The 12478-nt window shown below is 49.0% G+C and overlaps 1 protein-coding gene across 2 annotated transcripts in view; it reads right to left on the bottom strand.

The window, feature by feature from the left end:
* Positions 1–1643, bottom strand: part of LOC132536433 (CTP synthase 2) — a 30682-nt gene extending 29039 nt beyond the window's left edge. The window contains exons 1-2 of one of the 2 annotated variants that reach the window (XM_060184298.1): positions 1327–1643; positions 408–432 (exon numbers count right to left, since the gene is read on the bottom strand). The gene's annotated coding sequence lies outside the window, so the exon portion shown is untranslated. The remainder of the gene's footprint in view (positions 1–407; positions 433–1326) is intronic. The other variant, XM_060184297.1, reaches the window with a different exon arrangement.
* Between the last annotated feature and the right edge of the window lie 10835 nt (positions 1644–12478).

The raw sequence follows: 12478 nt of genomic DNA, 5'->3' as shown, positions 1-12478 counted from the left end.
GGGTGTGTGTGTGTGTGTGTGTGTGTGTGTGTGTGTGTGTGTGTGTGTGTGTGTTAAATCCAGCAGCCACATTAAAAAAGTAAGACGAAGCTGATTTTAATCATTTCTTATGTATCCCAAAATACTACCCACTGTTTGCACAACACTGTCGTTTTAACACAGACGGTTTAAGATCCTTCGCCCTTTTTTCTCTTTTTCCCTTGGCTAATACGCCTTCCGAAACCGGGTGTGTCTGCGGACGGACTGGACTGCACATCCCAAGCCAGGCTGGCCAGGGGCTCCAGCTGCCACTGCTCCGGAGAGCGCAGGTCTGGAGACCTGAAGAAAGTTCGGGGAGCAGCAAGAGACACCTTCTCAATAAAACGGCCCATTTTCAAAAGTAACGTTCGCAACAAAAGAGTACTTACTGGGACGATCCTGCTTCACGAAGTTCTAGAACAGACCAAAAAAAAAAAAAAATTCTTTTTATGCTACGCTAGAAATGGGGGCGGGGGGCGGGACGTTGCGGATTGGCTGGAGAGGGGGCCAGAGGGAACTTTCTGGAGCCACGCAGACAGCCTCGGTCCACGTAGGCGGGGTGCTCGCACCGCCGGGTAGCTCGCTGAGTCCCCCCTCGGCACACTTGGAGGTGGGGGCACGTTACTGCGTGAGACACACGTATCCAATCGGTGCAAATGCGCGCGGGCGGCGGGGGGAGGAAAGTGAGCTGGTGGCAGCAGCCGGTCAGGGGACGCTGCGCCCCCCGAGCAGCGGGCCGGGATCCAGCGCGGCGAGGGTCGCCGTTCGGAGAGCACGGGGGGAGGGGACTGGAAGGACACTTCCGCCAGCGCCATCGCGGGGCTCCGGCTCCCGCCGCCCGCCCGGGAGGCAACCGGGGGCTGGGGCCGAGGCCACGCCGGCCTCCCCGCGGGGAGCGCGCACCCCGGGACGCAGCGCCCGGGCCGGAGCGGGGGCCGCCGCAGGGCGGGCTCCGACGGCGCCGCCACCCACGGCGGGGAGGCCCCGGCCCCGCGCCCGGACTCGGGGGGTCCCGCCCGTTCTCCCCGCGCCCGCGGGGGCGCCGGCCCGGAGGGGACAATGGCGCGGGGCCGCGCGGGCCCTGGGCACCGGCCGGGGGCGGGGAGGTCCCGGGGACGCGGGGGTTACCTGCCTGGCGGCGGCCGCCCAGGAAGAGCGGCCGGGAGGATGGAGGCGGGCCCGCCGCGCACCTGGGGAGGGGGCCGCCGCTAGGGGCGCCCCGATCCCGCCCGCCCGCCCGCCCTCCAGGCCCACCTGGCCTCTCCCGGCCTCTCCCGGCCTCTCCCGCCGCCGGCCCCGCTGACTCACGCTGGGGAGCTGGGGGCTGCACCCGAAGTGCTCCCGCCGCCACCGGCAGCTGTGCGTCACCCTCCGCCCTGGACGCGCCCGGCCCGGGGACAGCTCCTCCCCTCTGGGCGCACGGCTCCGGCTCTCCGGGGACGCGCGAGGAACGCCACGTGGCCGGCCGGCCCCTGGGGGTCGCGGGGTGCCCCGCGCCGGGCCGAGCTGCGCCGGGTCACCGACGTCCGCGCTTTCCTGGCTGCGCACCCGAGAGGGCTGGGGCGCCCGGAGGCGAAGGACCCGCGGCACGCCTGGAGGGCCTCACAGTGGGGGCGTCGACGCGCCCGCTGGAATCTCCGGGCGTCCTAGAACTCTGGTGTCGCAAACAAAGCAAGGCTAGAATAATCGGGGGGCGGGGGCGGGGGCAGGACCACTGAGGCCTCACCCAGTGACTTTTTTCGCGACTACTTGGCGGGTGGGGGGCATTAATATTCCCAAATCTTGAAGGTGAGAGGCTCTAGCCCTGAGCAACGGGAGGCTTTGGAGCGAGATGGAAGGAATAGGGAAATGGAGATGACCAGAGAGAGACAAACGTCGTCGACGACCAAGTGGGATTTAGAAACTGACCTCACTGACAGGTGGGACACAAAGGAACAAAGTCAAGTGCGGAGAAGCTCTTAGTCTCTCTAGGACTGAGATCCCCAAAAGAGGAGTGAGCACAGAGCAGTAAGAGTGGAGGGACTGGGAACTTTGATGGCGGCATAGTGTGGTCGCAGCTCCCTGTGTGGTGTGACTGATTGACTGATTTTTTTTGCCAGTGCTGAGGACTGAAGCTGGGACTTCAGAACCTCAGGCATGGAAGTCGTTTGCAGAGCCACCATTCTGTCTCCCCCCACTCGAGATGTGTCACATTTTACCCACAGCCTTGTAAACTGACAGTCACAATCAAAATCATATTATTCGTGTGAGAGAAACCATAGTGATAACAGTGCTGGCACCACCACTAGCCAGAGGTGAGAGTTACTCTGATAACCCTGGAGGCAAATAAGTAAATAAATTTCTTCTCAAATTCAGATTCTCAGACTAAATCCCATAAGGCACGGGCAGAAGATCTTTCCTGATTTCCGAAGTTGAATCAATATCCAGTCTCTGAAAACAGGTTGGAATGTCGGTAATGTCACAAAATAATGTCACAGTACGTGGGGCCAGGAGTGCCAAGCTCCTATGTCTGAAGCTCTGAGGTCGCAGGTTCAATCCTCACTATCATCCTGAGCCAGAGCCCAGCAGTGCTCTGGGCTCTATCTTTCTGTGTTCCTCCTTCATTAAAATATGTAAATAATTTAAAAAAAAAGAAGAATGGGCAGGGGGTAAATAGCATAATGGTTCTGTAAAGAGACTCAGGCCTGAGGCTCCACAAAGTCCCAGGTTCAATCCCCCACACCACCATAAGCCAGAGCTGAGCAGTGCTCTGGTGAAATAATATTAATAGTAATAAATAATAATAATAAAGAAAGCAAATATTGGAGCCGGGTGGTAGCACAACAGGTTGAATGTACAGACTACAAACACCTGGGTTCAAGCCCCCCCCCCCCCGTGCCCACCGGCATAGGGAACACATCACAAGTGGTGAAGCAGTGCTGCAGGTATCTGTCTCTGTCTCTCTCTCTCTATCTCCCCACTTCTCTCAATTTTTTTAATTTATTTTTTATTATCTTTATTCATTGGATAGAAACAGCCAGAAATCGAGAGGGAAGGAGGAGAGAGACAGAGAGACACCTACAGCCCTGCTTCACCACTTGCAAAGCTTTCCCCCTGCAGGTGGGGGCCAGGGGCTCGAACCCGGTCCTTTCGCACTGTAACATGTCGCTCAACCAGGTGCACCACCACCCGGCCCCTCCACTTCTCTCAATTTCTGGCTGTCTATCCAGTAAATAAAGACAATAGTTTCAAAAAAAGGAAATAAGTTTGTGAACTCATTGATCTGAAAGGTAGTTATTCAGTTGGTTAATTTTTCTTTGTTTATATGTTATTATGGAAAGAGTTAACTATGTCAAAGCAAACCTGAAATCCCAACTTCCACAATTATCAACCCAGAACCAGGCTTGTTTCCTCTGTCTTCGCATCCATTCCTCCATCTTCTATCAGTTTGAAGCAAATGCCAGTGTATCATTTCATCGGTAAGTATCTCAGTTCGGCTCTCTAAAAGATTTTTTTTTCCAGAAAACATTTAATGAGTATTCCATCAGTTTGCTTGGACTGCCATGACAAAATTCCACAGAGAACTTAAACAATAGAAACTTACTCTTGGGGGGGCTGGGCTGTAGTGTAGTGGGTTAAGTGCACATGGTGTGACGTGCAAGGACCTGGCATAAAGATTCCGGTTCGAGCCCCTGGTTCCCCACCTACAGATGGGGTCGCTTCACAAGTGGTGAAGCAGGTCTGTAGGTATTTTTTTCTCCCTCTTTCTGTCTTCCCCTCCTCTCCCGATTTCTCTGTCCTATCCAACAACAGCAATAACAACAATAACAGTAACAAGGGCAACAAAATGAGAAAAATAGCCTCCAGGAGCAGTGGGTTCATAGTGCAGGCACCGAGCCCCAGAGATAACCCTGGAGGCAAAAAGAAATAAAAAGGAACTTATTCTTCTTAGTTCTAGAGAACAGAGAGATGGCGGAGAGATCAAAGTTTTGCGAGGGTGGATCTTTCTCAAGGTTTGTTTCCTCCTAGATGACCGTGTTCTTTCATTGTCTTCACATCATGTTCCCTGTGTCCTACGCTCTTCTCGCAAGAGCACCAGTCCGATTTAATGAGGGCCCTCTCCAATGACCTCATTTTAATGTAACTGCCTCTAAAGGAAGATAATAATTCCTTTAAACACACACGCAATATTTAAAAATTAACTCCTAAGTTCATCAACAGTTGAATGGATACACAAAAAGGGATAGATATCTGGGGGGGCTGGGGGGTTCAGGTCCTGGAACATGATGGCAGAGGAGGACCTAGTGGGGGTTGAATTGTTATGTGCAAAACAGAAATATTACATATATATAAACAACTGTATTTTACTGTCAACTGTAAACCATTAATTCCCCAATAAAAAAATTTAAAAAGTGATAGATAGACACAACTGATATTACTCAACCTTTACAGGATTTTAAGAGAAGTCGAACACGTACTACAACACAGATGACCCTTGAGGACGTTTGCTGAGTAAAAGTCAATCATAAAAGATGAATTAGGATATGGTCCCTCTTACACGGGATTCTTAGAGCAATCCAACTCAGAAACAGAAACAAACAAACAAAAACAGGGTGACTGCCAGGGGCTGGGGGTGAGGGAGTAGAGAAGGAGGCATCATTTAATGGGTACCCAGTTTCACCTTTACAGCAGGCTGTTCTGGAGACTGGCTGTACAACATTGTGAACAAACTTGACACCACTGAACTAAATGCACTTAAAAATGGCCAAGCCTGTGAACTTCTGTTAGGTGTAGCCTACCACAATTTTATTTTTTATTTATTTATCTATTTATTCATTGTATCTAACCAGAGCACTGTTCAGTTCTGGCATGAGAATCTGTTTGCATAACCATTATGCTATCTACCCTCCGCCCTAGCCTGCCACAATTTAACTTCATAATCCCCTAGTGTCACAAACCATGCAGCGTCCAACTTTCCGATTCTTTATAAACTTCACACCGGCCCCAAGTGTTTGGCCAATTAGGATTCAAATAAAATGTGCATGGCTTACTATGTCTTAAATCATTTCAAGGATTATTATTATGTATTTCTTAGACACAGAGAGCTTCACATTAAGAGAGAGAATAGCCAGGGCCCCACCCCAGCCCATGCAGCACCAAGTCCCAAAGAAGCATGATAGCCTGGTGCTCTGCCAGCTGAGCTATCTTCCACGCTGCCACTTTAATGTTTTTATCACAGGCTCCCTTTTTCTCCTACATCCTTTTTTTTTTTTTTTTTTGGAAGACGGGGTGAGGGTAGCTTGTCCTGGAGATCCCCAGTGCCTAGATTCTGCAGCCTGCACTACATGGTGTCCTTTAACATCTTGCTCTATACTCTCTTTTCCCATCTATGCCAGGTAGTTAGACCTAGAAGCCCAGGGCTAGCTTTGCTTTGCTGTCAGGAAGGGGTTAAAGTTTCCCACATGCGTTAGGCCGCCCAGAGGGGCTCGAAAAGGCCGGGCAGAGTCACAGCTTCAAGCGGCTCAGTGGCCCACCCGGCTGGGGAAAGGGGCGGGGCCTTTCCTGATGGGAAAGCCCTTTGTCTGCTTTCTGCGCACGCGCAATAAAAGCACAGAGTGACAACAACGCAGGCACGGGCCCTCCTGCCGGAAGTGACGTAGGCCGCCATAGGGGTGGGGAAGCAGCTATATGTTTTGCTGCGAGTCGCACTTCCGGTCATCTATCTGGGAGACCTGGGCTGTGCCATCGGCCTCCCCTGGAACCCCCTGGAGTCTCTAGTGACCCGGGCCGCGGCAGCGGCGACTCTACAGGCGGGATGTTCCGGGGTTTGAGCAACTGGCTTGGCTTGGGGCAGCCAGAGACCGCTGCCCAGCTGTCCGAGGAAGACGGGTCGCCCCCAAAAGTCGCCCCGCCAGAGCTGGGCTCCCAGGCCGTGGAGGAGCCACAGCAGGCAGGCGATCAGGAGCTTCTTCACCAAGCCAAAGGCATCGGCAGTGAGTGCCTCCGGGGTCCCGGGGGCAGTGAGAGGCGGGGAGAGCCCTCAGCCCGATTCTGGACGGGGTGGGTCGGTGGAGAGGGGAGAAACGTTTGTCGGGCAGTCCTTTGAGGACAGATGAGATCGGTGAGGATCTGAACAGGACCGAAGCTTCCCTCCAGCAGCCAAGCGCTGTACCTGGGGACATGCCCCTCTAGACAAAGTGTGTAAACATTGCGAGCGGGGCAAACACCAGAGAGTGAGCCAGCTCCATAGGGACTGACAAGGCATCTCTGTTTGTGCAGCTCGCCAGCTTTTCCCGCCCTGCCTTCACACCTCAGGACGGGGATGCTGAGACGCTTGAGGAGGCTGACACGGTACCTTTCTGAACTTAGGGCGCGATGCTGAGAAAGAGTTAACTGTGTCCTCACATTCAGGCTTGTCTCCTTTTCGGACTCCGCGGCCTTTTTCTTTTTCTTGTCCGTTTTTATTTCCTCTCGAGATTTGTTTATGAAAGAGAGAACCACAGCATCACTGTGGCATATCCATTGACCAGGGTCGAACTCAGGCCCTCCTGCTTGAGGGTCCAACACTTGATCCACTGTGCCATATCCCCGGCGCCCTGTTTCTTAAGGCAGCGAAAATAACTGCCAGTTATCATCTACAAAGTGTCTCAGTATTTGTCTTCTGAATAGATGCTCATTTCATCTGTTAAATGCCCCAGTGGACTGAGAGCAATTCCAGAATTACTGGGCCAAAGTTACACTGATAGTAAGTGACAGAGTGGAATTTGAACCCTGGTCTAATTTCCAAGCCCACAGTGTCTTTTTTTATTTTTATTTTCACACTTCAGTCTGAAGATCAATGTTCTGAAATCCAAGTAGTTTCCAGAATCTTCAAAAATTTACTTAGAATGTGCTGGGAATAGGCGGCCAAGCGGTGGCACACCAGGTTAAGTGTGCTATGAAGCTCAAAGACCCTGGTTGGAGCCCCTGGTAAAGCCCCTGTAGGGAGCTGGGGGGCGCTTCACAAGCGTTGAAGCAGGTCTGCAGGTATCTGCCTTTCTCTCCCCCTCTCTGTCTTCCCCTCCTCTCAATTTGTCTCTGTCTGATCCAATAACAATAACAGCAACAACAATGGGGAAAAGATGGCCTCCAGGAGCAGTGGATTCGTGATGCAAGCACCGAGCCCCGGCAGTAACCCTGGAGGCAAAAAAAAAAAAGTGTATAAAAAAATAAATAAATCAAACCCTGCAGCCATCTGGCTTGTGATGGCCGACTTATGAATTTAGACAACTCTCCAGTTACTAAGGGTGAACCCCCAGACCTTCATTCCATTAGAACCTTCCCATCTTTAGCCTGTGGCCCCCTGAAAACCTAATCTGGGCTCATTCCACTGTGGAGGACAGAGTTTAGAATGACTCACCAAAGAGCTAGCTGCTGACCTCCCCAAGGCAAGATCACTGAATTAGAGCACTCCCTGTAGTAGTCTTTCTTTACAACTGTATATCTTTTTTATATAAAGACAGAAAGAAATTGAGAGGTGAGGGGGAACATAGAGACAGAAACAGAGAGACATCTACAGCTCTGCTTCACCACTCACAGGGACCAGGACCTAGAACCTGGATTTTTGCTCTTGGTAGCTGTGCTCTACCAAGTGCACCACCACGAACACCGCCCCCCCCAAAAAAAAAAAAAACCATTTCTTGAGAGTATTGACAATTTCAGCCATTCTCACACAGTTGGCCTTTTGGAAGCCAGCCTTCCAAACCACCCTGAGAGCTGTTCATACCCCACATGGAGAAGAGGCTACCTCCTCCCTTCCTTTGTAAAGGACCTGGAGGATTTGGATTAAAACTGTGTTCCTTAGACCATCCTTCTTTTTTCTAGTAAGGAAAGTGCATTTCAAGTGCTACATCCCTGGCTTGCTTAGTTTCCAAATCATGGCCCTCCAAAAGGGACTACACTCCAGATGAATAGTTATCTGCTTTGCCAGAGAAAAGGAGAGAGCGCTTATTATGAGAGAAAACCCCAACATCACTCTCATACATACAGAGCCAGAGATTGAATTCAGGACCTCATACTTGAGAGCCCCACTCTTGATCTACTGCACCACCTCCCAGGCCACCAAATAGTAATTTTCTAAAGCTACTGTCTAAGCCTTGGAAAGCCTTGCATGCTGATTCTTTTCCTGCTATAGCAGCAAGCCCTAAGCAATACCTTCCCCTCTTCGCTCTGAGAACTGTATGTTGTATCTGACCTTTGAGAGCCTTCCCATTGTCCATTGCCGTAACTATTTCATCTACTTCTGCGAACCCTCACAACCTGGCCATATGACATGAGGCTGTGTGAGATTGGGGCACGAACCTGCCATTTAGAGGTAGGTAACATCTGTGCTTAGGTTCCCCACAACACTGTATTTCTTTCTGTCTTTCTTTCTTTCTTTCTTTCTTTCTTTCTTTCTTTCCTTTTTTATTCCCTTTTGTTGCCCTTGTTTTTTTTTATTGTTGTAGTTATTATTGATGTCATTGTTGTTGCATAGGACAGAGAGAAATGGAGAAAGGAGGAGAAGACAGAGGGGGAGAGAAAGATGGACACCTGCAGGCAGACCTGCTTCACCTCCTGTGAAGCGACTCCCCTGCAGGTGGGGAGCTGGGGGCTTGAACCAGGATCCTTACGAACACTTTCTTTTTAAAAAATATTTTATTCTTGGGGGTCGGGTGGTAGCACAGCGGATTAAGCGCATGTGGCTCAGAGCACAAGGACCGTCATAAGGATCCCAGTTCAAGCCCCCCGGCTTCCCACCTGCAGGGGAGTCGCTTCACAGGCATTGAAGCAAGTCTGCAGGTGTCTTTCTCTGCCCCTCTCTATCTTCCCTTCCTCTCTCCATTTCTCTCTGTCTTACCCAACAATGGACGACATCAACAACAACCATAATAACCACAACAAGGCTACAACAACAAGGACAAAAAAAGGGGGGAATTTTATTCTTTTAATGAGAGAGATACAGAGACAAACACCAGAGCCCTGGTCAGCTCTGGTTGATGGTGGTGCTGGCGATTCAACCTGGGTCCTTGGAACCTCAGGCATGAAAGTCTTTTGCAGAACCATTATTCTGTCTCCCTAGCCCACCCACAACACTTTCTCTCTCCACTGTGTTCTCACTACAGTAAATATCATGGTATCAAAGTCCATAAAATCCAACTACAAATTACCTAAAGTTCAACAAGCTGAGGCATAATGAGAAACTTTACTGTTCGAGTCAGAGGCCCTCAAGACCACCCTCAGGTTTGATAAGCACCCATCAAAGATGGGGTTTGACAAGGCAGTCAGTGGTGGACCAAGTCACTTGCCCTCTGTCAGCCTTCACTGTGAACAGGACAGACATGAGACAAAAATGGGTTGATGAAAAAGATGGGGCAAGATGGGGTGAGAGCCCCTCCCTAAATGAGGTTACATCATCATTTCAGATCTCACTGTGTTTCTGAACTGGACATTGTGTTCCTACTCCTGTTTCAATCTGTTAACTCTTTTTTATTTTTTATTTTTTTTTGCCTCCAGGTTAATCGAGGCTTGTCGCTGGGGCTTGGTACCTGCATTACAAATCCACTGCTGCTGGTGGCCATTTTTTCCACCTTTCTTTGTTGTTGTTATTGTTGATGTTGCTTTTATTGCTGTTGGATAAGACAGAGAGAAATGGAGAGAGGAGGGGGAGAGAAAGATAGACACCTGCAGACCTGCTTTACTACTTGTGAAGCAACCCCCCTGCAGGTAGGGAGCCGGGGACTCGAACTGAATCCTTGTGCCAGTCCTTGTGCTTTGTGCCATGTGTGATTAATCCCCTGCGCCACTGCCTGGTGCTTACGTTAATTCTTTTTTTATTTTTATTTATTATTATTATTTTTATTTTTTATTTAAGAAAGGATTAATTAACAAAACCATAGGGTAGGAGGGGTACAGTTCCACACAATTCCCACCACCCAGTCTCCATATCCCACCCCCTCCCCTGATAGCTTTCCCATTCTCTATCCCTCTGGGAGCATGGACCCAGGGTCATTGTGGGATGCAGAAGGTAGAAGGTCTGGCTTCTGTAATTGCTTCCCCGCTGAACATGGGCGTTGACTGGTCGGTCCATACTCCAAGTCTGCCTCTCCCTTTCCCTAGTAGGGTGGGTCTCTGGGGAAGCGGAGCTCCAGGACACATTGGTGGGGTCTTCAGTCTAGGGAAGCCTGGTCGGCATCCTGATGACATCTGGAACCTGGTGACTGAAAAGAGAGTTAGCATACGAAGCCAAACAAATTGTTGAGCAATCATGGACCCAAAGCTTGGAATAGTGGAGAGGAAGTGTTAGGGGGCTATTCACTGCAAATTTTAGTGTACTTCTGCCTTCAGGTATATATTTTGCAGTAGTTTACGGATACGTGTGAACATATGCTCTCTCTCACAGAACCTGGTCTATATCTAGGTTTTGGGACTTTGTTAGAAAGTGAACCACCTGAGATGGAATTAGAGTATACTATAAAAGGAAAGGTCTCACCCGAGTGATGAAGCTGAAGGGTTGTCATTCCACACGTGAAGTCTCTGGACACAGTCTGAAGTGAAGCCTGTTGAGGTGGCAATCGTTGTGTTGGTTAGATTGTGATCGGCAGATGCAATATTATTTGATATGGATTGGGAGAGGCATACGGGAAAGTGGGCCCTATCCAAGGGTTCCAGGACTGGGGGAAGTAGAGGCTCTATAGTGGAGATGTGAGGTTCCTGCTGTCTTAGGGTTCAAAAAGACAATCGATAATGTTATCATCACATTATTTGGTAATTGGGTTAACTTTGAAAAGTCCTTTTGTTAGGGTTTGCTGTACAGTACCCAGTATCTTGTATATAGCTGTGCTATTGGTTGCTTCTGATCTACTTGGTCTAGGCTTTTGAGAGAGTCCGCATATCAAATACACAGCCTATATATTGAAAAGATTGAGTTTGTGTTTTGAAAAACTTCGAGACATACAATTAATTTTCCCCCTCTAGTATTAATTAACTAGTGATTTATATGACTACATTTTACTAGGAGTGTACATAAACACCATTCCCACCACCAAAAGACTGTGACCTATCCCTCCCACCCACTCCCACCCCCCCACTGTCCCAGGAAGCTGCATGTCTGCCCCTCACCACAGGGTTTTTACTTTGGTGCCCTACTTACAATTTGGTCAGGTCCTGCTTTTAGTTTCCCTTTCAGATCTTCTTACGCAACTTCCGTTGATGAGTGGGATCATCCCATACTCATCTTTATCTTTCTGACTTAGCTCACTTAACATAATTCCTTCTAGCTCTGTCCAAGATGGGTCAGAGAAGGTGGGTTCATTGTTCTTGATAGCTGCATAGTATTCCATTGTATATATATACCACAGCTTTCTCAGCCACTCATCTGTTGTTGGGCACCTGGGTTGCTTCCAGGTTTTAGCTATTATGAATTGTGCTGCTATGAACATAGGACTACACACCTCTTTTTGGTTGGCTGTTAGGGACCCCTTGGGGTATAACCCCAGGAGAGGAATTACTGGATCATATGGAAGGTCCATGTCTAGCCTTTTGAGAGTTTTCCAGACTGCTCTCCACAGAGGCTGTACCAATTTACATTCCCACCAGCAATGTAAAAGTGTTCCTCTGTCCCCACAACCTCTCCAGCATTTGTTGCTACTGTCCTTTTTGATGTATGCCATTCTTACAGGAGTGAGGTGGTATCTTAGTGTTGTCTTAATTTGCATTTCTCTGACAATCAGTAACCTAGAGCAGTTTTTCATATGCTTGTTAGCCTTTTGGATCTTCTCTGAGGTGAATGTTTTGTTCATATCCTCTGCCCATTTTTTGGATGGGATCATTTGCTTTTTTGGTGCTAAGTTTGCTGAGCTCTTTATATATTTTGTCTTTATATATTTTGGTGATTAGTTTCTTGTCTGATGTATGGCATGTGAAGATCTTCTCCCATTCTGTGAGGGGTCTCTCTGTTTGTTTAATAGTTTCTTTGGATGTGCAGAAGCTTTTCAATTTGATGTAGTCCCATTGGTTTGTTTCTGCTTTAGTCTTCCTTGCAATTGGGTTTGATTCATCAAAGATGTCCTTGAGGTGTAGGTGGGAAAATGTTTTACCAATGTTTTCCTCTAAGTATTTGATTGTTTCTGGTCTGACATCCAGGTCTTTGATCCATTTGGAGTTGATTTTTGTTTCTGGTGTGATAAAGTGGTTCAATTTCATTCTTCTGCATGTTACAACCCAGTTTTCCCAGCACCATTTATTGAAGAGAGCCTCCTTTTTCCATTTAATCCTTTGGGCCCCCTTATCACAGATTAGATGTCCATAGGTGTGGGGATTTATTTCTGGGCTTTCAATTCTGTTCCACTGGTCTGTGTGCCTATTTTTGTTCCAGTACCATGCTGTTTTGATGATTATGGCTTTATAATATAGTTTAAGGTCTGGGAGTGTGATGCCTCCATTTCTGTTTCTTTTCCTTAAG

Source organism: Erinaceus europaeus, unplaced genomic scaffold (genome assembly GCF_950295315.1).
Source record: "Erinaceus europaeus unplaced genomic scaffold, mEriEur2.1 scaffold_949, whole genome shotgun sequence".
NCBI classification, from domain to species: domain Eukaryota; kingdom Metazoa; phylum Chordata; class Mammalia; order Eulipotyphla; family Erinaceidae; genus Erinaceus; species Erinaceus europaeus.
This window is presented reverse-complemented; position numbering and strand designations above follow the sequence as displayed.